General features: G+C 33.4%; 1 protein-coding gene across 2 annotated transcripts in view; it reads right to left on the bottom strand.

Moving 5' to 3' along the window:
- Window positions 1-10,061, bottom strand: part of LOC118184166 (sulfate transporter-like) — a 257,622-nt gene extending 247,561 nt beyond the window's left edge. The window contains exon 1 of one of the 2 annotated variants that reach the window (XM_085819539.1): window positions 9,692-10,061. The gene's annotated coding sequence lies outside the window, so the exon portion shown is untranslated. The remainder of the gene's footprint in view (window positions 1-9,691) is intronic. The other variant, XM_085819550.1, reaches the window with a different exon arrangement.
- Window positions 10,062-26,689: the final 16,628 nt, after the last annotated feature.

Below are 26,689 nucleotides of genomic sequence, written 5' to 3'. Positions count from 1 at the left end.
TAAAATCGTTAGAAACGGTACATACTGAATTTAAAGTAAATAATATACTAAATTTAAAGAATTCTCATTGTTTTATACGAAATTCCTCAAATTAATAATCAAGTACAAAGCCACAAGACCGTTATATTACCTAATTGTATAATAAAGCTTAAAATTCGGTACTCACACAACAGCTGAGGCTGATTGTGCATTCGAGCGTCAGTTTACATATTTATACTTCATTTTGGTCCAGTATCTGGCTTTTGAAGAAAGGGAGAAATTAAACTAATATATGAAATTTAAAAATTTACTTTTTTGAATTCTATATTTTTAAAACATAGAGTCCAAAAGTAAATCATTTGAACCAGTGGTCTCGAACTCAAACTGCCTACGGGCAGAATGCACGATTTAAAAATAGCTGAATTTTTTTTTAAGAGAATGAAAACTTTTATAAATAAAATTAAAAAAAAATTCTTATAAAATTTAAATTTCGCTTACTAAAAATGAATCAAAACATACATAAACAATAGAAATATTGTCGCAAACGAAAAAATTCAAATTCAAACTTATTTCCTATCTGAAATCTAAAGTTTGGTATTTGCAAGACATTTCTCTTGGTTATGTTTTGTGATTCAAATATTGACAGATAAATATTAAATTCTTAGGCTGGCATTTCTTTCACAGAATTCTAACATGTTTAATTAATCATTAAATATTTTACACTTTAATTAGACTAAAAATATACAAGTTATGTAAAATATCTAAGTTTTCAGAGAATATTCATTAAGTGGGACAAAACTTGAGAATGAAGAATGATAGTTTGGTCTCTTTCTATTATTTATTAAGTTTTCTTCAACGCGTAAGTAAAAATAAACATATATGCGTGTAAATAGATATAAACTTCTTTATTTCTTATTACACTTGGAACTTGATGGTGTTTCGATTCTGATGAAGTTTGTAATCTTGGAGAAAAAAGAAGTTATCTTCATCACGAATTGTAGAAGGTTGTCGGTCAGTCTAGTTCTTTTCATGCTAATTTTCAACTATGAAAAATATTATTCGCATATAAATGTATTTCTCAACAAAAGCCGATATTCTTAGATTAAAAATTCGTAACTTAGCTCGGTTATGTTTTGACAAGTACATATAAAATAATCAAATCAAGTTAATCAAATCTGTATCTTGGAATATTTGAATAAGATTTATATCAGATTGTAATATAATTATATGACACTATAGATCTGCTCATGCCTTAGGAAGTTTGCTTATCCCGTTAAGACAATCATTATAAATTTGCTTTTGCTGAAGGAAACTACTGGAAAATTGATTTGTTACAAACAAAATTCCGCATCATTTCTATTAGACATGCTCTGGATGCTGGGCGGAAGTTTCACTTTCCTCGCGTATCCTTGTTCTTTAAAAGAAAAACAAGCTACATGACGAAAACCTTGTTTTTTTCCAGGAAATGTTATGTTAGATGCCATTTATAGTCTAAATGCATACAAATCTACCATCTCGGTTCTTGCTTTTTAAAATGAAACACCTCTTTATTCTACTAAATCAGGAATTTGCAGTCCCTTTCTTGCATCGACCCCGTTGTTCTTTTAGAATACATTTTTCAGCGAGCCTCGTACATTTTTCTCTATAATATATAGCAGCGAGTTTTCAAACTGTGCTCTGCGGAACCCCTTAGTCAAAATAAAAATTTGAAAGAAAATTAAAAAACACTCACACTAATGTTTATTGACTAAAAAGTAGGAAGATATGTTTAGTTACAGATTAGATTAAAAACTTAACGTCTGGCCATCATACATCAAAAACAGTGACTGACAATTCTGTGCGAAGTTTTCTAGTGAAAAACGAACTGAATTTAGACAACAGTGTTAAAAATTATACAGTGGAGGACATTTTTTATTAAAGAAAGTTATAACAGGAATGCTTCCCAGATGAAACAACTGATTATAACTGGAACAAAGTATCCGTTCAGCTACTATGATAAATCAGAAGGCTTGTCAGTGGAGCGAAAGGAACAACTAATCGACATATCAACAGATTCGATGTTAAAGCTAAATTAAAGCAGTTCCTAAATTTTTGGCTGTAGATTCATGCAAAATACCTAGAAGTTTCTCACACAGCTATACACATTTCAATGCATTCGAACCAAGATATTTATGTGAAAAATCTTCCTCAAGACATGTGGCAAGAAAAACAAAATATAGAAACAAATTAAATTCGAATTTGAACCAATTCGAAGCATAAATGCAGAATATGAAATGTGACTGCAGATAACGTCAGTCTAGATAGACATCGACTTAAATGCCTTGAATATAATGCAAGGGTAGGTGACACTTAAAACATGAGTTAATGCTATTAATGAGTAAATTGCATTAATTTTATGTTGAAATTTATTAATAAAAATACTTTTCTTTAAATGCTTCTACATAAACTATCTAGAACATCCTACTTTTAATATTATTTTAAGATATTTTTTTCTATGTTTGGGATTTGGTTCCCCAAAAAACCGTATAGTTTTTTAAGGGTTTCGTGAGTCGACAAAGTTTGAAAACAACTGATATATAACATACAACATAATAATAATAATACAATTAATTGCTAATAAATAATTCAAAGATGACCAATTAAAAAAACGTTTTGAAATTTTTGAGGAAAAAAATGGTTTACTAATGTTTTACCATTATTTTTAATTTTACAAATAGAAGCAAATTTTCAGTAAAAAATCACAGATTCTAATGACACAAAAGCTCTGTTTTAGTGAGTGTGATACCTACGCTTGATGCATTGGTTTAAATATTTAGACCACATGTTTTGAATAAGGCTTGACCTATCTGTATGATAAAGCTTTATATAAATAAACAATTAATTATCAGTTCTAATGATATACTAGCTAAAGTACTCAGCATTGTCAGGGTCCTATCGGAAGTGAAGTAGCTTCATTCAAGGGGATGGAGTTATTTTTTTCAAAATCCCAATTCGAAGCATTTGCGAAAAGCTGATAGAGCAAATTTAAATTTTGCTCCAAAGATTCTATGTTGTTTTGAAAATCCTGCACCTGTTCTAAAGAGATAACTAACACGGCATCAACTAATGGTTTTAGTAAGAACTGATACTTATTTTGCTATCGGTTATGTCTTTTTTTGGAAAATCGCTACCCACTTTGGCCGATTTCTTCAGCGTTTTTGAAATATTCGCCAAAAACCGATAGACAGAGCACTTAAATTCTGCTTTAAATGTTGCGCAGGCTTCTGGAAAGTTTTGCGCTCTTTTCAACAGTAAACAAGCATGGTGCCATCTAACGGTTTTAGTGAGAAATGATAGCGAGAACGCAACAGCGGTGACGTGTCGAACGTAAGATGGGTGATATGCTTTCAGAGTTGAAACTAGTGTGCAGAAATTTCAATATTTATTTTTAGTAATAAAACAATCACGAATTCCTTATTTAGGATATATTGGCAGCGGGAATGCAACAACGGAGACATTAAACTAAGATGACTCAGGTGTACGCAAGAAGGGTGTGATGAGAGCAAAATTCTAACATAGACGCCATAATTGTGGACCCCTTGAGATGGCTTTTCGAAATCTTACGTGGACAATGACTCTAATCTTGTTTTGAAAGTCAGTTATGCAAACTTTCACCAAGCGTAGATTTGCGTAAAAGCGTAGATTTGTGTGAATGGCACACACACACACAAACAATAAATTAACCCTCTTCATTACATATCTAGAGAGAGATCATTTTAATGAAACCAGCTAATGTCATTTCTCACTTCCAGCTAGAAATTAATAAGCGAAATGAATCTGCGTTTATTGATTTTTTTCGCTTAGTTTATTAGTTAATGACAGAATAAATCGAAAGAAAAATTAAATAACGAACTTAAATATTTTAATTTGTGCAGTGGCTACACTTTCTTTTAAATTACTGATTTTGTTAATTAAATTCGAAAGACAAATATGTTGCGTTTGCGATGTGGCAACACAAGGATTTTTTTAAATCTCCCACTATCAACCAGATGCAGGGAGATTAATTCGACCGCTACAAATTTACATATATTCCCTCCCCGAAAAAAAAGTCTGTCTATTGATAAAAAAGTTTCCTTGCTAATTTTTCTTGATAAAAGGTAGGAATAAACTAAATATATTTATACAAATACATCTATGTTACACAAAACATTTTATTTACTGACACTAATTAAATAAATTACCTTGATAAGAACCTAACAACAAGAAATATAACCATGTGGTTATAAATTCGTGGTCTTCCACTTAAATATGACACAGTGTCCGTGGCCTGATGTTGTACTACTGGACCATGTGTAATTTTAAAATTCCTCCTTTGCAGAGCGAGACAGCCCAAGGTGTTTAATTTCGGACTCCAGGGTGTGGTTTCGGTGAGATACTTCGAGGAATTCTGGTCCGTTAATAATCTCCACCGTTTCCCCCGAAATCAACTTATCGAACTGTGTCCAGGCCTCACTGGTCCGTGCACCAGATAATTTTTGGGACGCAAAAGCGATTGGTTTAAAATGCCCTCCCGAATCTTTCTCAATTAGACAACAGACGACCGCGAAATCTGAAGCATCCGAAATACATCTGAAATAAAAAATTAAAATTGGGCGACCTGAAGTGAAATCAAGCGTGGCCAAAAATGTAACCTGACATAGACTATCTTTCAATTTCTTGAAAGTGGCTTCTTCGACGTGGCCCTACCGTACAATACTCTCTCGTCAAATCCGTTAAAATTCTTTGACCGGCAAAGCCATATATACGTATAGTTTAGAATATTTTCCGTGATATCTGTAATAACGTATATATACGCGAATCTTGAAATATAACCAAGAAATTAAGGCAATATATTTAAAGTACATAAATCCAGGTACGAAATACCAGAGCATTTTCTTATTAAAATAAAGAAAATATCTCTTTCTCGTGGTAGTTTTCGGAACTTTGGGCTTTCTTACTGAAACCCCATGCGTCAGACGGTCAAAGGTCAGTGCATAGTTCGGGATATAAAGTCCCATGTGTCCCGATAAAGTCCCATGAGTCCCAAAACCGACTGGATCCCTTTTTATTCGTGGTCCTTATAGCTGTTTAATTGCAGCGTAGGATCCAGGGCATGATTGCTGTTTCCTGTCTCACGACCTAAGTAATCGATTTCTTTACCCGAAAAACCACACTTCTCACGTTATTGTCGATGGATCCAGGGCCTCCTTCAATGCATTTTTTCTTAGGAAGACCACGATATGCAACAAACTTTTCTTTTCTCTGCTACGTGTAGCAGTATGCGCAGATCGCTTTGTGATTTTCCATCTGTTCAGGTATTAGCCTGGAAGCTCCGCAAAACTAACTTTTCAATAACTCTTTCAATACGCATTAAAAATAATTTACTGAAAATAAGCTGAAAAACTTATAAGGTATTTTCTCCCTCTTGTCTGCATGCCTTTGTGGTATAATTGGAAGCATACTCAACGCGTATACGAGAGGTTCAGGGTTCTAGTCCCGGCGAGGAAACTGCACATTTTTCACGTCTCTTGCATCAAAATAACCTAATGATTCTACAAACTTCATTGTTGGCAAACATTTTCATTATTTCCGAAATTTATTGCTCCGGTCTCTAAAGCAATTCCACTTCTTGCAATATAAAATTGTCAAAAATCTGTTTTCCAATAACACGTTACATGAGATCATGGGTTCATGAGTTACTTAAGAAACTATTTCTAGATGAAGATGAATTGCATTTTCAAAAATATTTCCTTGTTGTAAACCTTTTCTTTCGTCCTTTCACAACGTAGCATTAACACTTTAAAGACATGTTATGAAAAGGTCTTTTCTTCTCTCTCAGCGAGACTATGAACATTACTACGAATATTGGAGGTGTTAAAGCAACAAGAACCAGAGTAATATTTGGAAATTTGCAGTACTAGCTTTGAATATTTAGATATAGAACCTTATCCTTCAGCTTGGAAGTGGCGAAAGAAAAGCCTGCGCTCAGGCGATAACAATAAGACGAAAGAAGTCAAGCTACTGGATTGCACATATTTTAAAGAAATTCACCTTTCGGATTGTTTTCTCTTCTATCAATAAAATTTCCAATTCCATATTTAAAGACTTAATTCCGGATATGAACTCCTGTTATATATAGTGGATTCTTTGCCAATGTGGTTTAATTTACATTGGTCAAACTAAGAAAGCCTTAAAATTTGCCTATAATGAACGGAAGGCATATATATGTTAGGGAAAAAAAGGAACATATAGATCCGTTGTTCACCAGCACTGTTGGTCAGAAATCACATTTTCCATTCTTCATCTGTCAAAATTATTTAAAAAAAAAAACATTAACAAATGTCTCCGTTCTAGTTAACGTTGATAATTCCAATCCGTCTTTAGCTTCAGCTTTTAAGGAAATTAAATTATTTCATAATTGTTTTCACTTTCATCAACAGATGGTTGACTTCCTTCCTTTCTTTCTTACCGTTTGAGTACAGGCTTCTCTTTAGGTCCTTTGTACTTCTGCAGCTGAAGAGGAAGGTTCTACATTTAAAACTTCGAAACTACTCCTGCGAATTTATTAATTTTACGCTGATTCTTATTGCTTTAACACCTCCAATAACGATAACATGTTTGAACCAAATGAGCTACCAAAGACGTCGCTTGCCACAAACCTCTGAACTTCCTTTAATTTATTGCAAGATGATTAACATTCTATCCTTCCTACCTAATCTACAAGGTATATGCCACGTATCAGTGATAGAGCAGCGAGTTAAATATTCAAACTCGAGAAAACTAGAATAGTAGTAAAAAATGTAAAAATATTGAATGCTTTTAATTATATGTATCATGAATTAAATGTATTTGCATTTAAATCAATTAGATTCAAAAGTAAAAAATCTGATGTGTACACCACATGACTTCCTTGTACGGAATATTAAATTATACGCATTTTTTCTTGCATTTCTTTTAAACTTATTGGATTTAATTAAATCTACTTCGCTGATAGCGCATAAACCACAATAGAATAAATGCATTCTTTAAAATTCACTCTATTTGTTTACCATAGCGACACTCTGGCGCTAGGTTCACTTAACAGTATTATATTTCGTTCATATTATAACTCAGAATGCACAAAATTTATTAAAGAATTATCTAATCATTGCCACGTGTTCTATTCAAATACTATAATAAAGCTGGAACGATGTATAAAAGAAATTAAGCAAACAAAAAACAAAACCAAAAAAAAAAAAAGTTTTTCACACACGATTGAGTATTTCCCATTCAATTAATTTAGTTCTCACTTCGCGACAAGGCAAAAATACAAAAAAACTCAAAATATCCGTATTAAAAATTACTGATTATTAAAAATTAAGTAAATCTTAAACACTTATTTCCTCGAAAAAATTCCAGAAAGGATTAAGCATGATTTAATTCGCAATAATAAATGAATGCGTTATCTTTGTTGTTGCGAAGCTACGTTTCTCTAGATTGGCAACAAATTCACTACTCTGCTGTTTCAAATGTAAACAAGCAATGGCCGCCATCAAAAAAATTATTAGGCTTAGCGGCACTTAAACAAACTTTAAAATTGTTGATAAACAGCGGCACTTTAAAATTGTTGATAATTGTAAAAATATTTCATACAGATTTACTAAAGGCATAAAAACCTTAACCGGAAGATAAGAACAACATAATTCAATCATTTTTAAAGCAAAAAACGTACAATTTACAAACATATAAGAGTAAAGAAACTGAGATCACTGAGCCGGGTAACAGAGTGGATATATATATATATAAATATATTTATATACGTTTGGTGCGGCCGATTGCAACCAAAATACGAGGTGCACATCTACATGTTATAGTACTCCTATATACAAAATTTCTACGTTCTGAGGTTACTCGTTTTTGAGTTATGCGAGATACGTACGTACGTACATACGTTCGTACAGACGCCACAAAAAATTATCTTCAGAATTCATTTTAAAGCAGTTTTATAATTTTTTTGGAGGAAAAGAGTCTTTTATTCTGTCCTTACGTACAAATATGACGCAAAAACATCGTTAAATTGCATTCGAAAGCTGTCAAAATGGATATTTTCGTTGAAATATGCTGCCTGAAACTTTTCGCGATTACAATACTTCCTTTTTACTTCGTACAAGGAAGTAAAAACAATATGCTTAAGAACTGCATCTAATACTTTTAAATAGCTTAGTTTCTTAATTAATAATAAACTTATTAAACATGAAAGCATAATATCTTATGTTATTCTCAATGGCAACAGACTCGAATAAAAGTGAAACAACGCATTTACAGTGAACCAAGCAATATCGATTTCGAAACTAATAACTCGTTTGGGCTAATAATTTGTTATATAATTGCATGGGAATAAGAGATTCAATAATTTTCTTTACAAAATTCATCCACAGTTTTATATCCCGAATAATTAAAACTTGGATCCCTAAATAACAAAACCTATTAATAGAATTCATTATTAAAAATACAAGCCATTTACTCTATACATTTATCAAAGATGGCCCACGCTTATATTATTCGGGATATAAAATTCTAGATGAATTTTGTAAGGAGAACTATTGAATCCTTGTTCCAATTAAACTATACACTAAATTAATTTGCTAATTTTTTATAAGGTTTAAATAAAAGCTTATTTTGTATAAAAAATTATTTATTTATTAAGTTAGCCAAATTTCTCCCTCGATCTGTTTTAGGCATGGCTTTAATTCTTACAATATAAAAATGTACAAATACTTTCTCGCATAAATTTAATTCCTTTCTTTAATTTCTTTCCTTTTAGAATCACTAGGTTCAACAGACTTGTGCGAATCAAACGCATACGGGGTCAAAATACTTAACAAACGAAAAACTTAACAATAATTTTGCTCTGACATATCTGTTGTTAAGAGCAGAAATCAACTAAACTGTTTTTCATTTATTTGAAAGTACAGCAGTGTCAAGTGTGGTCGTGTGGATTAGACTGCTAAACACTGGCAGTTCAACTCGGGTTCGAATCATACCAAAAGATCTGACTGCATGAATATTTCCACGGTTTTTCTTAATCTGTGTAACGTGAATACGACCCACTGCCCCCAAATCTGCTTCACGAAAGAATTTCTCTTAACGACAGATATGCCTTTCGTACTTTACCGTAATTGAGTATACGCTCTTTATAAAGACCGTTTATCATAGCAACCGCTTTCATTATAATTAATAAAGAATAAATTAAACGTATTTTCGTTAAAGCTACCGCTTGTTGCATCCTTCTTTACAGGGGCGAGTGGAGATTCGTTACAACAAGCATCAACTGCATTTTCAGCAGCGGAATGATTGTAACTGATGCGTTGCTTTTTCACTTGGAAGTTCACACGATGTCATCACAATGTCAAAACAACTAAACTTCATTTCTTGCTATTTTTACATAAATGTATTTTATAAGCTGTTTTTTATTACTTATATTATGCTGACAGATTTTCATTGAAGTGTTTAAAACTCTGAATGCAATTTTTCCGAAACAACTATTTTGCAGATTCGTGTATATGGCATGGTGCCCTTACGCATAATGTATCATTACATTCTTCCAACTATATAACCATGAGATGCTTTTAGAAAAAGCGATCTTCAGTCAAAACATTCGTTGCATCAGAAGTAAAAATGATGGAAATTATGCAATTTTACAAATTATACTCACCTTCAATTATTAATTAATCCTTACACACAAACAAGCACATGTGAAGTTGTCGATGTCTGCGATAATCATCCAAACGTCTCTTAAAATGCAAATAGTAGATGCTTAATATTACTGCATTCTAATGTCATGAAACTAGCACATGTAAACATAAACCATGTCTTGTTTCCGAAGTTCTTAATATATTTAGAGTTCTTAATCGAGTCAAATAACTTTCTTCGGCTCGAAATCTTATCATCAATCCTCCACAAGACGATAGATATAATGCGGGCAATTGAAACGTTCCGAACTCTTGAGAACACGGTACGAAGTCCTTTATTCGAAAGAGCATTGATGCGTTAAGTGCCAGTCGGTGTCTGTGTGTACCTTCTTGATGATGACTGTACAAACAAACACTGCCGAAGTTACAAATGAATGCAGAAGATTTAAAGTAAATCGGTAAGATCACGTTCCCGCTACGCTGTTGTTATGACTGTGACGTAACAAATGCGGTCGAAACAGGTTCTGGATTTATGCATAGTCCCCACGTGATTTTCTTCGGCCGCGTAAAATCGTTAAAAAATTTCACTCTTTTTCCGAACTTAATTTTGAATATTCTGGTCACGTATAACCGTAACTGCTGTATTGACGCGATTCTCTGGAGCAGGGCGTATCTCCAAATCTAATTTTAGAAAGCTTGATAAAGTTGATAATATATTATTATTATTCATAACATTTTATCATGGAAAACTTTTACACTTTAATTTTTTTTTTTACGTTCCGCCAACCAAAACCTAAGGAAAGTAATATTTTCCATCAAAAAATTCGATAGTAAGTTTTTAGTGAGTAAGCACAAATTAGGGTCCCCACAACATGTTTTGACAATGATGTCTGTCTGTTTCTCACGTGAAAATCTGATGTGAACACAACATGACCTCCTTATATTGGCCTGTTAAATTATACATGGTTTTTGCTGCACACATTCATTTAAACTTATTTCCTCGAATTATTCTAACTTAATTAACCGATTCCTCAAGGCAAGTTGAAAATGATATCAGAATTTTAAAAAAATTTAATATGGGAAAATCTGTATTAACATCAAGTGTCAACCACTACAAGTTTAAAAAAATTTAGTTGAACTTGAGTGGATGAGACGCTTCCTCACGACCCGTCCGGATTGTTCAACATCTTGTGCCCTATTGGGATACTTAGTCACAGAGCCGGCAACGTCGGGTGCTTTACAGCGACAGCCCGGCATAAGAGTATTAAAAAAAAAGTATTTTCTTAACGACTAAAGATTTGAACGAGATATAGGAAGAGTGTGAGTTAATAGTAGGAATTTAATAAAAACAGAGTCTTTTATTTAGTCCGTCACGAAAAAATATATATATGTGTCAAAATGGTTTCGGTAACGGTCAAGATGGATATTTCCGTTGAAATATGATAATTGAAAATTTTCGTGATTGCAATTTTTTCTTCAATTCGTACAAGGAAGTAATAAAGAAATTATGGCAATTCGTAAGATTTCAGAGAAAATTTACTAAGTGGGACAAAACTCGTGAATACATAATAACAATTTAATCTCATTTTCTTAAGTTATTAAAGTTTTCTTCGATGCATAAATAAAAATACATATGTTTGTATAGAGATATTTATAAAAGTTTTTACTTCTTGCTACAGCTCGATACTTGATGGCACTTCGTTTTCGATATAGTTTTTAGTCTTACCCGGAATTTATCTTCATACCGGACTGTAGATACCCATCGGTCAATCGAGGTTTGTTCTTATTAATTTTTAGCTTCGGAAAAAGAAAAAGATGTTTGCTTTTAACACATAAATTTTTTCCCAATCAAAGTGATTATTCTGAGTAGAAAAATTCGCAGCTGAGCTTATTTTATTTTTTCACATATACGGATAAAATCTGCATCTTCAAATCTTTGAATAAGAATCACATTAGAGTAAATAAATGTAAATAAAATAGCTCCACTTCATAGATTTTCCGATGTGTTATTCATGTTCGTTCTGAATGGAAATGAAATGAAATCTTTGCAACAAACACATAATTTGCAACAAATTTTAAACGCATTTGCTGCAAGCACATAAATGCAACATTTTTCCTGGCCGCAGTTTTAGACCACTAGCTTACGAGATCACAACAAGACTCCAGACTCAAATGTGTGTTCCTCTGATTATAATTTGGTGTTTCTAGACTTATGTGGCTGCTCCCTGTTATATAAGGAGATATCAAACCTATCAGAATGAAGAAGTGCATGAACGACTGTAACTCGGAAGGGATTCGATCAAAGAGTTTAGCAATCACAAACGATTGCCAGATGTACCAAAACTACCACTGAATGCCAGCTAAACAATCCCACAACATTACAGAGCCGCCACAACCGTCGCCTTTTGCTCATAAATAGAATCCATGGATTCATGGGTTTTTCTCAATACGCCTCTCTTCTTTCTGCATAAAATAGTTTGAAACATATCGGCCTCATAGTACACACTTTCAGACATCGAGGTTCCTCTCTTTATTTTATATACACAAGGCCCAATGTGAGCATGCAGCGTGACTTTGTAATCTGCATAGCCTCACTGCATTATTTTTCCCACAAAATCAATATCACGGAAGAAAAATCCTCCACGGAGACATCTCTGCCTTCCACCATGCAGTTTTGGCGTGTTTTGTAGGTAATTAGTTTTGTTTTGCTTTGTAAGTCTTTGTATAATATCTTTGTTTACCTAAATAATGTATATGTATATATATGAAATTTTTTATTTGATTATCTTATTGGATTTACTAATTATACCTCTTTATATCATACTCGTTAGTAAGTGTCGAAGAGCGATCTGTATTTTTCAAACTTCTTTCCCTACAGTTAAGAGACATTACACGCTAGTATTGCGAACGAAAAATACCTCGAAAATTAAAACAAAAGTCTATTAGTACAGTAGAGCTCTTATCAGGATTAACAAGGATCATAGCCCATCTGAATGTAAAAAATTCGGTATAACTGATTTTCCCCCCGTTGGATATGTATCAACTCCTTCCCAAATATGTATTTAGTGTTGCGCAAATAAAGGGATTTTGCGTTTCCATTTATTCGATTTTATTTCAACAAATATTATTCCAGTTAAAAACATTAAGTATTTTTATTTTCTTAAAGCAAAATACAAAACAAACAGTTCTTTTGACAAAATTAAAAGGATAACAATGTTTTATATTTGCCTAATCGCATAAGCTAAGCTATTTCTATTTCAAATAAATTGAAATATAGTATATATATTAATTTTTATTTACGTAGGTTCTGAACGGGATCAATATAATTAAAAATGCATATATCTAAATGCTAAATTCCACTTTCCTAGCAAAATCAACAGGCGATCAAATGGAAAAAAAAAAAAAAAAAAAAGAGCTCCGCATGACTGTAGTCAAAAATGATTTGATTTCATTCCGTTTCAGCGCGTGAACAAAGCAATGATTAAATCTGATTTCGATAAAGGTTAAGACCATTACACGAAGGAGGCCTGGTTCAAAGCATTACCAAAAAAGGTATGCTATAGGCTCAGCAACGATGCAGGAGTGACCATATGCAAATAAACCAAGTGCAGGGGTGGTTTGCAGGCCGCGTGCGACTCTCGCAGGCGAGTGGTGCGACTTGCATAAAATACGTTAAACTAAAATTACTCAGTGTCTAGAAAAAAAGTAAGACAAACTGTCATTGAATAGTTTTTTTAGAATCAGGCATTTCATTCCGGAACATTTCACTGAGTCATCAGTTTGACTTGGGATTTGATTTAAGAAACTATGCAAAACTTGAAAGACAATGGCAGAGGAAATTATGAAGGAAATAAATAGACAGAAAATTGAGTTAGAAGTTTTGATGTGATTGTGGTTGTAGTGTTTATTGTTTTCCTTATGTGCCGTTTTTTATTTTCGTCTTTTGTACGAATGCTAAGATCTGGTGAGTTTATGCTCATCAGCCGTATTTCAAAGTTCGTTACGTTTCGCTTTATAAATTGTTTTGAGTTACTCGGGATATGGACTTGGTTTTAAGGAAATTTTAGATTAAGATTAATTATCTGGATGTAATTTAATAAGGAAGAATCGTGTTTTGAGCACTTCCGGATCGCTAGCAGCTTGTTTTTCGTTATTTGGGCAGGCCCTCTAATGGTTGAACATAAGTTTGGCTGAGGGAGCGGGGAGCTGAGCCGCTTTCAGTTACCACACTATAGCTAAAAATCTCAGAATTGGATATTACCAGATGACAATTACCGGTTACCCTACCTACAGACTTCCCATTCTAGTCTTAGCAACAAAAGAGGAAATTAAAGCACTATGACTGTGATGTTTTTTACTAGCATAAATCCAAACATAGAACAGGTATGCAAGAAATACTGGTTGTAATATATGCTAAAAAATTTGCTTTCTAAAGGGACAAAAGTAAGATGGTCTAATTTGTACAAGTGCTCCGCACTTGAAAAACGTTTGAGAAACGCTGCGCTAGACTATTTGATTACAACACAGCTACGAGAGCTAATTGCCTAAGGGAAAGGATGTCTTCGTAGAGGAATTTCTGAGGGAAAAGGCTTGTATTTACTTTGCACAATGGGAAAACCAGAAAACCTAACCATGCAGCCGTCCCGTTCCCTTCTGTTCGAACCCGGGGCCTACTACCAGCGATCAGCGATTTTACCGCTAAGTTCGTTCGCCGTAATTTGAACCTGGACCGAGTTCAGTGTTCAGTGGTGTTTATCTAGTGTACTCTTCATTGGTTTAATTGAAAAGAAATATTCTTTATCTCCCGAGATTCGTCAATTAGAAAAATGTCTTCAGGCATTAGCAACGGCACACTTGTCGGGGTTAAGTGTGGACTGTGTCATTACCCCCGACAAACATTCATCGGTTCGTGTTTTGCAACCCTCCCCTCCCCCCAAAGAATGCAGCGAAAATTAAAAGAGGCGATTTTTGGCTTGATTGGTCACTCTCTGTACAAGATAATACAAAGGAAAAGTCATTTAAAAAGACGGGAAATGTACTTCCGATCTCTTTCAGCTGTACTGCTGATTTAAGAATGTACCTCTTAGGGGATAATCTTAATTTTCAGATTGGAGACTAGAGAACACAAAAGAATTCTTCTGCGTAGTGAGACAATGTTCCACATCCTTGAGTGTGACAAGTAAAGTGGTTTTTTAAATAGCTCTTGGCAGTTTGTGAAACAGAAAGAGAAACATTTTTATGGCCATCTTCAGAGTCAAAAGTTTTTTTTATCTTTGGAGGAAAAAGAGAAGAAAGAAATATTTGAGTTTTCTAGAACACTGACGTGGTTAACGTATTACTCTAATAACGTAGAACATGATCCATACACAATCTTGGAATATCGTTAATGTTTTTAAGGTTTAAATCATAAAAATTAACACGCAGACTTAAACATCATAATATAAACTCAGTTATATTCTTTAAATTTATGTATTAATTTCTGTTCATTAAAACTTAAACCCAATTTTCAAAACAATCCGAGATAATCTTAAATATAATTATTACTATGTTTTATATGAATTCTGCACTTCAAAATTAAAAATTTTAACAACATAAATTTTGTTTTCGGAAAAAAGGAAAATAAAAATAACACATAAGCTGGGTTTTCAAACCAGATGCATGTTTATGCCGATTTAAAAATAATATGCAACTTAATCGCTGATAAAGCATTTATCATTATTATATGTGTTCTCTGCTAGAAGCAAGAAAGCATCATGAAACTCGATAAGTGCTTACTTTGATTTTTTTTTTCGTTCATATCTCGCTGTGAAGTATTTGAGAGGAAAAGCAAATACTCCAGACACTGATAACCGCATAGGGTTCAAATAAAATGGAAAACCTGAATTACACAAAAGGGAAGTTAAGGATTAATATTTAGCTAAAAGTCGCTCAGTTTGACAATATTGGAAAAGTTTTCAAAATTAAGTAAATTTTTCGAAAAGCTTAAAGAAATAATTTGCAAGACATTCTCTACAAACAAGAAATTCTGTACAGTCCAGATTATTTTTTGCTTCTGAAGAAGAGGGATCAGTATCTGATCGACCTCGAAATGATAGATTTCTATTTTGCTAATTTGTTTTGCCTTATTTTAAGAAATTTATTATTAATAGCATTTTTCTGTTAAGTAAATTTCGGTTAGTTTTCTTTTGTATGATTTTTTTACTGCCCTTGGATTAACCGTGATGGCATTAATGTCGAACCTCGTCTTCAATATTATCTCAGTAAATCGCAAACGGACTGTACCTACCAATTTCCAGAGATAACAATTCGTTTGGAAGGAAAATTATGTTTTTCGTAATTTAATGAATTTCTAATATAAATAATCTAAAATGGGATGGAAATTGTCAACATTCAAAGTCTAAACGTCATAATCTCAATAACTGCTAAGAATAGGAGAAGACCGCGCAACTTATTAAAATAAAAAAAGAAACTCTGAAAGATTTTACATTTTAATATCACAGTAAAAAGTTTAAGATAATTTACGCATTCGATGATATCGCAGTTTATCTGTCTGTTCTTGGGTTCACTCCAGCTGACATAAGTTTTTTTTTTTTTTTTTTTTTTTTTTTGTCTTTTTAACTTTATTATCAAACATCACTTTCCTCGCACTCACGCCACATAGAATTCAGCAGCAAAATCACAAAAGTTTTAAAAACAGTATGTCTTTAAAAAATTCTTGATACAGTGTTGAGTGTTGTTATACATTTTTAGCTCAGAATAGCTATTATTCTCAAACCTTAATTTTGCGTCAAAAGACTTATTATCCACTTCACTTTTCAAATAAGAAGCCGCTGGCGCTGCCAGTCATCTAAAATAGTTCCTGTAAAAGAGAAAAATATAAAATATTTTTAATAAATCGAACTCACATCATTTCACGTGTTCAGCTGGTCATTTGTAAAAGAGAAAAAGAACTACATTTATTGCTTTTAAATTGCTTGATTTGCTAGTCAATAATAGGCAGATTAAATTTAAAAGTAAAATTTAAATAAATAAACATAAAATTAAATTTAAAAATAAAAATATATTCGCTACATTCTTTCTTTAAAAGCAATACATGACAGCAACATTTGCACGGCAACACCCTTTTATTTGTGTTGCGATACTTTTTATTGCATATATTATATTACTTCTTTAAAAATAATACATAGAGATAGTGTTGCAATATACTTTTTTATGTTCGTTAAAAATTTCAGGACGAGTAGGGGCAGCGTTCACGGTCTTTTCGAACAATGAAGAAATTTATCAAGCACAATTCCGTCTAAGCGATCATGCTTCAGTCTTCCAAGCCGAGTCCCTAGCACTCAAAGAAGCAGCACTATGGTTAGGTACACAACCAGCAGCTCACACTTCATTCTTCACAGATAGCATGAGCGTTCTGAATGCGCTGAATTCCTTTCCTCCAAAACATCCACACACGGCAGCACTTAGAGAGATCTTCTTGACGTTAGGCTCTTCCATACCTTTAAAGATCAACTGGATTAAAGGACATACCGGGCAGAAAGGCAACGAACGAGCGGATGAACTAGCTAAGACATTTCCCCACAAGTGGCATTTGCGCACATAATTCCTGGGGAAGAATGAAATTATCTATAATCCGTTACGGACAAGTGACATTTTCACACAGCTTGTCCGAAGCCTACACGCAGCGTTATGGTTTATTGACATAACTTTTTTTACTCCCTTGAATGAAGTAAAGGAAGTACTGCAATTGTGAAAAATTTCAGATATTAGATTTCAACGCAAATATCCATTTTGACCTTTCCTGAATCCATCTGAATGATTTTTTTTTTGGGGGGGGGGTTGCTGTGTAGCTTATGAATATTCTGTATTATAAGTATAATGGAAGCGTTTAATAACTCAAGCAATGCTTATCAAGTTATATAATCAACACATTCAAGCCGATTTCAAGCCTCAAGGTAACTTAATGAGAAGAAAATTAAATCTTACCCCCCCCCCCAAAAAAAAAAAAAAATTGAAAAAGGCGAAGCTAAAAAGTGTTATGCGTTGAAAATATTAAAGTTTATTATAGAAATGGACTTTCAAGTTTCAGTTCTTAAACTTACATTGACACTAAAAACATTTTTGACATTGCGTGTTTCAAGTGCTTCTTGCGAAAGAAGCTTTTCAGAGTTGAAGTTCATTTAAAAGCTATCTTTCATCAAAAATGAACCTCAACATTTTGGCAATCCTTTCCATCGCAAAGGAAATAGATGAAAACCTTAATTTTGATGAAGCACAAAAAATTTCAGAAGTCAAAGCTCGGAAAATCAATTTAGCTCTTTTTATTGACAGAAAAGGTAAAATTATCAATAAGAGCAAGTCCGGGCTAGATGCAAGTTGTTGTTTCTTTAGTCTTCAGATATTTTGTTCACCAAATTATCTTAACTATTTAATGAAACAAATATTAATTATGCATTTGTGTTGACATTTTGTATGGTGATCTTTTCAATGAGGGGTGCCTCAGGGAAATTTTCACCCCAGGCATATATAGCTGCAGTTTCGACACTTATTGAGGTAATATCAGAACTGCATGTTAATGGACAGCACATAAATGTAAGTACAAACTGTGTTGTTGTGAAAGTGTAAGGAACATCATTTATTTATAAGGTCATCCTCACAGAAAGTGAGATTGCTGAAGGAAAATTTATTCTATCCAACATAAATTTATTTCCACAGATCCTCTTCTGAATTATAACGGCTCAAGGAAGATTGATGATGGTACTATATCACTGAAGATTATCTCGCCGAAGAGCTTTCTTAGAAGATAAGACAAAACATGGCACGAGGATTTCATATCAGTGGATTAAAAAAAAACGTGTTACTGGGCGTTTGACACCAAATAATAGCTTGAATACGTCCCAGAGAAAAACGAATTCTACTCAAATTTCATTGATATGTCATATGTCATGCGCTGAATTATGAAAATATGAAATATTTCTTTTCTTTTAAAATTTTTTTTCTTGTTTTAATTAACCACAGCAGAGTTCCGAATCTAACTTTTATTTAAGTCTTATTTATAAATATGTACGAATCCTAAGATATTGCTGATACGTAAACTACCGAAAAATCGTAAAATTTTTCTCATCTCTTCTTAAACAAGGAAGTAAAAAAACAGAAGTTTTTTCGTTTTAATGAAACTAGGTACTCTCATGGCCAGTCATCCGAAACAGTTATTCTAAAAAGAAATTATTATATACATAGAGTGTTAACACAGTTTTATAACGATTTTAGTCCCGTTTAATTAACGTTTAAATTGCAAAAAATACTTTTTTTAATCGATCTGATGGCCCCGTTTTCTTAAAAAATTCTTAATTGAAATCGTTTTATAAATATGTTCATACCCTCTGTACACCTAATAATTCCGTTTAATGTAATTTTATAAGATACATTTAAAACTTTGAATTAAACATATCATGATTTAAATGCAGGTTTATTTAAACCAATAGTGAATAAAAGACAGATTAAATTTGAATGTTAAATATTTTACGCTTTTCCGGACGGTAACAGGCTGGCGAGTGGAAGATAAAAGTATTTTATATCGAACAATGGCAACACATTGCTTTTAAATAGCCTAGTTTACTTATTAAAAATTGAAGGATAAATATTATATTACATTTATTACGAATGGCAGCAGTCCCTCACGCTGTAGGTAAAAATATTTTATTTCGAGCAACGTTGCCACTGCTCTCTTTTAATTGCTGAGTTTGTTTATCATAAATTCATTAAAATGGTATAAAATATGAAATAGATAAAAATCTAATTCGAAATTTAAAATTAGGGCTTCAAGACGCACATGTTCGTGTGGAGGATTATGAGAGGTAGTTCTAGGTATCGCCGATTTCCCACAGTAATGGGTTACGTATATATTCCTACTATTTACTAATACAGATAGCTTCGTTTTACACTAACAAGAAATAAATTGTCAGATTTCTGGTGGCTAACTGAAGGATTTTAATATTTAAAAGATTGGCAACACCTTTCTATTCTGCCAAGACATTGCAAGATAGATTTCATCCTTGTTCCACTTGGTATGCCGCGATTGTTGTGCGAGAAAACACAACGTATTCCGGCTCTCTGATGTAATGCCGATGCGACACATGACGATGGAAGCTCCGAACTAATGAGCCCTGGCTCGGCGTAGAGGCGAAGGTAGACAAGAGGGCGTGACCATGGTCACGTAAGAAGCAGCAGTTCTAATAGATTTCAGATATTAATCAAATAAGTTATATGTCGAAGAATTATTTTTAATGTAGTGAGTATTTATTTTGAATAATTTAACAAAGACAGCAAGAAATCTGCTATCAAACATAGTTTTAGTGCTTTAGTTTAAATTCCTCATAATTATGGAAGCAAATCGTTGAGCGCCAAAATTGTACATTAGAAGTATCAACTGAGCGTGAAGAGACCAACTTTGACCTACATTGAAAACTCTAAGTATTGTGTTTGGAATACGGAAAAAAAAAAAAAAAAAAAAAAATTTTCTTAGTTGGAAAAATTGTCTAAAACGAAATTATGCAACAATAAACTGTATGAACTGCTTGATAAAAACTTTCCTACCATGTAGACCTGTTCAGGGGAAAAAAAATCGTACGATTAAGTACTGCAACGTTAGCAACTCAAATTTTAATACCCCCAAAATAGTTATTATAAAAATAGAGAAAAACATTAAAATAAGACTTGATGTTTACGATCGTCTGATATATTAAAAAAAAATATAATTTAAATTAAATAAAAAAGAAAATCTGAAAGGTTTCAGACTTTAAATTACGTCCAAAGGAGCGTTTTTTTATCATTTTTTCTATTACCTTTATTTATTAAATATCACGTTCTTCGCATTTAAACCATAAAATTCAGTTCAAGAGCAAATATCGCAAAATAGTTTTAAATTGAGTATATCTTTAGAATTTCCGATACACAGTCTCGCGCGCTGGAGAGGAAAATGTTTTTTCTGTACAACGTTGCCCTTGCTTGCAATCCTTGAGTTTGGTAATCAAAAATTCGTTAAAGTTTTACAAAATATGAAATTGATACTAAAACAAATTCCAAATTTCAAATTTGGGATTCCACATTCCCATATTCGCAGTAGGATTACGTCATTCAAAATTCGATGGCTCTATGTACCGTTGTTTTAATCATAATGCGAGAAATAGACATGCATTTTACGCAGATTTTTCATTATTTAATTTCTTCAAATATAATGCAGGACTTTAACATTTGGTGGCAACAGTTTAAAAAGTGAAACGGACATTTATAGTGATTCAACGCAAAATCGCAAAACGAAAACAATAGTACTTCAGGGACAAAGCCCCTTTGGACTAAAAAAAAACTGAAAGCTTTTCCATATTTTATATTACTCCCGAAGGAACTTTTTTTTTTTTTTTTACACACACATACACATTTTGAGAGAATTTGGACTAAATTTATTTAAAAAAAAAAAAAAAAAAAACCTTTAGAATTTCCGATAGAGAATCTCGCGCGCTGGGATAAAAGCGTTTTTTTTTTTTTTAGTCCAAAGGGGCTTTGTCCCTGAAGGACTATTGTTTTCGTTTTGCGATTTTGCGTCGGACTCATAAACGTCGGTTCACTTTTCAAACTGTTGCCACAAAATGTTAGAGTCCTGCATTATATTTGAAGAAATTAAATAATGAAAAATCTGCATAAATGATTGTCTATTTCTCGCATTGTGATAAAACAATGGTACATAGAGCCATCGAATTTTGAATGACGAAATCCTACTGCGAATATGGGCATCTGAAATCCCAAATTTGGAATTTGTTTTATTATAGATTTTATATTTTGTAAAACTTTAACGAATTTTTGATTTACAAACTCAATGCTTTAAAAGCGAGAAATGGCAACGTTATATAGAAAAAAAAATACTTTTATCTCCAGCTCGCGAGACTGTGTATATCGGAAATTCTAAAGATATGCTTAATTTAACATTATTTTGCGATATTGCTCTTGAACTGAATTTTATGGTTTAAGTGCGAGGAACATGATATTTAATAAATAAAGGTAACACTCAAAACGTTAAAAAAACGCCCCTTTGGACGTAATTTAAAATCTGAAACATTTCAGATTTTTTTTTTTTTTTTTTTTTTTTTTTTTTCCCCGTACAGTGTTGCAATTGCTCGCTTTGAAATCGTTGAGTTTGTTAACTGCAAATTCGTTAATCTTTTACAAAATATGAAATAGAGAATAAAACTAATTCTAAATTCGGGCTACCAGGTGCCCATTTTCGGGCGGAGGACTACGATATTCAAAATTTAATTCCTCTAGATACCGTTGTTTTTTCACAATGCGAGAAACATACTTACATTCATGTAGATTCTTCATTAATTAGTTTCTTTAAGTATAATACAGGACAATAATATTTGGTGGCAAGAATCGAAAAAGTGATTCGAACATTTAAAGTGATTAGACGCAAAATGCCGTTTCGAGACTAATACCCCTTCTGGACTAACGTCTATTTGGGGTAATGATTTCAATTTAGTGCAATTTTATCCACTTAGTATATATAATATCTTAAAAATCTAGTTGGGTCCTGTTAGTATATTATCTTAAAAATATTTTATGATTTTATAATAAACCAAAAGTATTGCTTTTTTGATGCCCTTATTAAATCAGTCCTTCCAGTCCACCAATTCTAAACTTTAAATGCAATAGAAATTATACAATAGGTGTACAGTAAATACTGCAGCTCATTGTGAAAGTTCTTTAATCTGAGAACTACTTTATATTAATTATACTCCAAAAAGCGTTTGAAAGGAAAAATAGTGTTCAAAATAGTTTTATTATAAGCTTTTATTTAGTATACTCAAATTATTTTACTGTGAGTGGAGTTTTGTTATCCATTTTTTACCTACTTTCTGATAAGCTATCAGTTTAAATTTTGTAAACACACTGTTCGTCGATGACAATGCGATGTGGTGAAGCGATGGTTTTCAAAATTCGATTTAGATTTTTTTAAATTTAACATTTAAGCGACTTTTCGCTCATATCTTGCTTTAATGAATAAACAAAGATCATCAGAATTTCATTCTTTGCACCTTCGAATAGAGCGGAAGAAAATCTCCCTCCCCCAGAAAAAAAAAATCTTACTTCTAAAAAGTATTGTAACTTAATTTTTAAGTTTTTAGGTAATTTTTTTGAAAATCGCTCGATATTTTATACAGTTAGTTGACTGATAAGGTATTTCAAATTTCAGCAACTAAAAATCTATCGGATATAAAACATTGAAATTTACATGAATTATAAAACAAATTTTTCCCCACCCTGTTTTAAAATTAGAATGATAAAGTAATAGTAATTAAGCGATTTCTGCATATTTTTAAAAATCGGTTGCAGACGGCTTAAAGCGGTTTTAAATTTTTTTAAATTTATTTTTGAAAATCGATATTCTATAAAAACTATTTTTTCAGCTTAATTGTAAAAAAATATTGTGAAAAAAGCGTTTTTCAAAGAAAAATTGCTTTTCAGATGCCATCTTGAAGACATTTAATGACCACTAGGCTACATACGTTTGTACTTCCTTGTACGAAAGGAAGTGCTGTAATCGCAAAAAATTCCGGGCATAATATTTCAACGAAAATATCCACTTTGGCCGCTCTGGTTGCCATCAGAATGAATTTTTGCCTGACATTTGTATGTATGGACGGAATAACAGACTCTTTTTTCCAAAAGGGATTGTAAAATGAATATAAAATGGAATTTAGAAGAGACTTTCTCGTGACTTCTGTACTTACGTACTTATGTATCTCGCGTAACTCAAAAACGATTAGCCACAAAACGTTGAAATTTTTATATGTCACTGCTATAACATGTAGTTGTGCACCTCTCTTTTTGGTAGCAATCGGCTGCTTCACAAAATTAGACCAAATAGGTCTTACGTCTCATTACTAGTTAGCTTTACAATTTCTATTTCAATTATATATATACATATATATATATATATATATACGTAGGTTAATCCAAAAAAAAAATTTACAAGCAGAAGCATTTGAAACGTAATAATTGTGGAGCGAATATTTCCACCCAGGGTGGTTGACAGATGGCGCTATTTGTCCTACAGCGGTTCTACGAGTAAGTAGCGTCTGTACGCAGACACTTAAGAGCGACAGTAATGGCACGACGTCTAGAAAAGTGGTCTCGCATAGAGGTGCGAACCGTAATTCGATTCTTATGGGCCAAGAATGTAGCCGCATCCGAAATTCACAGACAAAGCGTTGAGGTATACGGGGACAAAGCAATGAGTAGACAACAGGTAGCGAAATGGTGTCGTTTTTATCAAGCGGGCGGGGAGCATGTGGAAAACCGCAATATGGAAGCGAGCGGCCGTCCATGTTCTTCAAGGACGGATATCAACACGGCCCGTGTTGAAGAAATCATCCAAAGGGATCGACGAGTAACCGCGCGTGAGATCGCCTCAGAGTTGGACCTGAGTTATGGTAACGTTCAGCGTATCGTAACCGATGAGTTGCGATATTCCCAGAGTTTGTGCCCGCTGGGTTCCACGGGCGTTGTCCGCGGAGCACTAGGCCACTCGAATGATGTGCAGCCTCACATTTCTTCAACGATACCATTCAGACGGCCAACACTTCTTTGATCGCATCTTTACCGGTGATGAAACATGGCTTCATCACTTCACCCCCACATCCAAAAGAGCCACGATGGAGTGGAAACACGCTGGATCACCGACGAGGAAGAAGTTTAAGGTCACACCCTCTGACGGTAAAGTGATGGCAACCGTTTTCTGGGATACGACTAGTGTTATACTAATCGAGTATTTGGAGCGTGGCCATACCATTAAGGCCGATCGTTATTGTGCCACCTTAACGTAATTGCATAAAGTCATCCGACGCAAACGGCCTGTATTACTGAGCAAAGGCGTCATTCTTCTGCATGACAATGCCAGGCCCCATACAGCTCGCCAGACTCAGGAATTGCTGCAAAGGTTCAAGTGGGAGGTCTGGAATCACCCCTATACAGCCTCGATTTGGCTCCAAATGACTATTTCAATTTTCTGGCGTTGAAGCGATACTTATCTGGAACACGGTTCACCTCAGACGATGCAGTGAAAACAGCTGCCGAGAAATGGCTCCATGAGCAGGGCCCTGATTACTACCAAGACGGGATAAACAAGTTGTAAGGATCTTAAGTTTTACTAACGTTTATTTTATTTTAAATCTTTACTATCACTTCTTATTTTCAACTTCCGGCCAGAATTAAAAGCTTTGACTTGCGAAAAATTTGTCTTGCGAACGCCAAGTACTTAAGTTGTGGCTTTTTGCCAAGCAAGAGAGAGGAAGGAGTGATTAGGAGCAGGCCGCTTGCCATAGCAGTTTTACTCGGTTGCTGGTTGCCTTCAAGGCCAGAGGTTTAATCCTCTTGATAATTTTAAACGTATCGTAGTGTTAACGGTTCTCTGTACTACATACGGCCTTTCTGTTAATATACGGCCAATCTTCAAGTAGACACTTGTTTATTAATCCAAAGTTAGTTTAGTTAGAATTTAGTTAATATTTTTATATTCTTACGTTCAGACCACAAGTGGTTGGTCTCTGTATTCCGAAATCCGGAAATCATTGTAAAGAGAGAAAAATAAAGGGTTTCGTATACCCTTCCTGTGTATCTTGTCTACTTCCCACATTTATTGAACATAGCTTTAGTAAGCTCCCTGTTCCGAGTCAGGTCATTTAATGTTCCCCAAGCAAGTAAGGAGGAACACTGAACCTGATAAAGTTGGTCGAACGTTCTGACAAATGCCTAAACAGGTTTGGCGACTATGTGGAAAAGTGAAGGCCAGATGTGTCTCTTGATTCCCATTTGTATCTTGTTTCTATTGCTAATAAATACTTTTTCATTTGCAGTGGCGTAGCGAGAGGGGGCAAGGGGGTGCATGATGCCCCGGGCGCCGCTCGTACAGGGGCGCCAAATGGTCTCCAAACAAGATTTTCCGGAAAATTTCAGTTTTTATTTTGATCGATTTCTGGAAAATATATTTAAAATTAATAACTATTGTAATATAATTAATTATTTATTTTCTTGATTTGTGTAATAAAATGCTTGCAGTACATCAACCAAAACGTTCTTTCTGACCACTTTATTTCTCCAAAGTAGAGATGTATATTTAAACGAAATGCACGTATATCTCTCGCTTTTTATTTTAAAACGATAACACGACCTTGTCCCGAATTTCTCAAATATATCCAGTTTCCAAATTCCGATTCCATAATCTGGAAATGGCATTTTTTTGAGATTCGTAACGCTTCCGCTACAATGGATTGCGTTTGACTCTCCTGTAAACGTCTGATGGCCTTCCTGGCTACTGATTCAACTAAGTCATCTTGCTGAGATGTCGTATATTCACTGCTACGAAGCATTCAACGCATGTGAATTGTTTTTAATCTTCTATTACAAAAAGGAATACTGCAGGTCGTTCCTTACTCCTTATCTAAAACGCATAGTTTTCGACGTCACAGACTAAATTTGCATATTCCCAACTTTGTAAACGTTATAATTTTCCTTTATAATCTCTTCTATTTTCTTTTTTTCAAAAATGTTATCGATTATATGGTTATTTCATACCGAACCCACAATACACCCTAATTGTTTTGAGCAGTGAATGTGACTGCATGACGTTACTCCGTAGTAGAAAAGAAACAGAACCTAAAACTCCACTGCAGATCTATAGGGAATATGTTTTTCCAAACCTAAGAGTCGCACTTTAAATACTACTTACTATGAACGTTCGTTCAGCAAATTAAAATAAATTTTCACATATTTACAATCAACGGTGGGACAAGATCCCCTAAGTCATCTAGCATTTTTAAGTGTGGAAAGAGAAAAATTTGAAAGGATCTACTTTGATGAAGTAAATGATAAATTTGCTTCTAAATTTTCAAGGTAAGAAAAATGTATACATAATAATTAATTTTATTCATGTATTATATTATTATTAATAAATATAAGAGCCCGACCAA

The sequence above is a fragment of the Stegodyphus dumicola genome, chromosome 1 (genome assembly GCF_044657685.1).
Source record: "Stegodyphus dumicola isolate Sdum_Otavi_A_Nest chromosome 1, ASM4465768v1".
Classification (NCBI taxonomy): domain Eukaryota; kingdom Metazoa; phylum Arthropoda; class Arachnida; order Araneae; family Eresidae; genus Stegodyphus; species Stegodyphus dumicola.
This window is presented reverse-complemented; position numbering and strand designations above follow the sequence as displayed.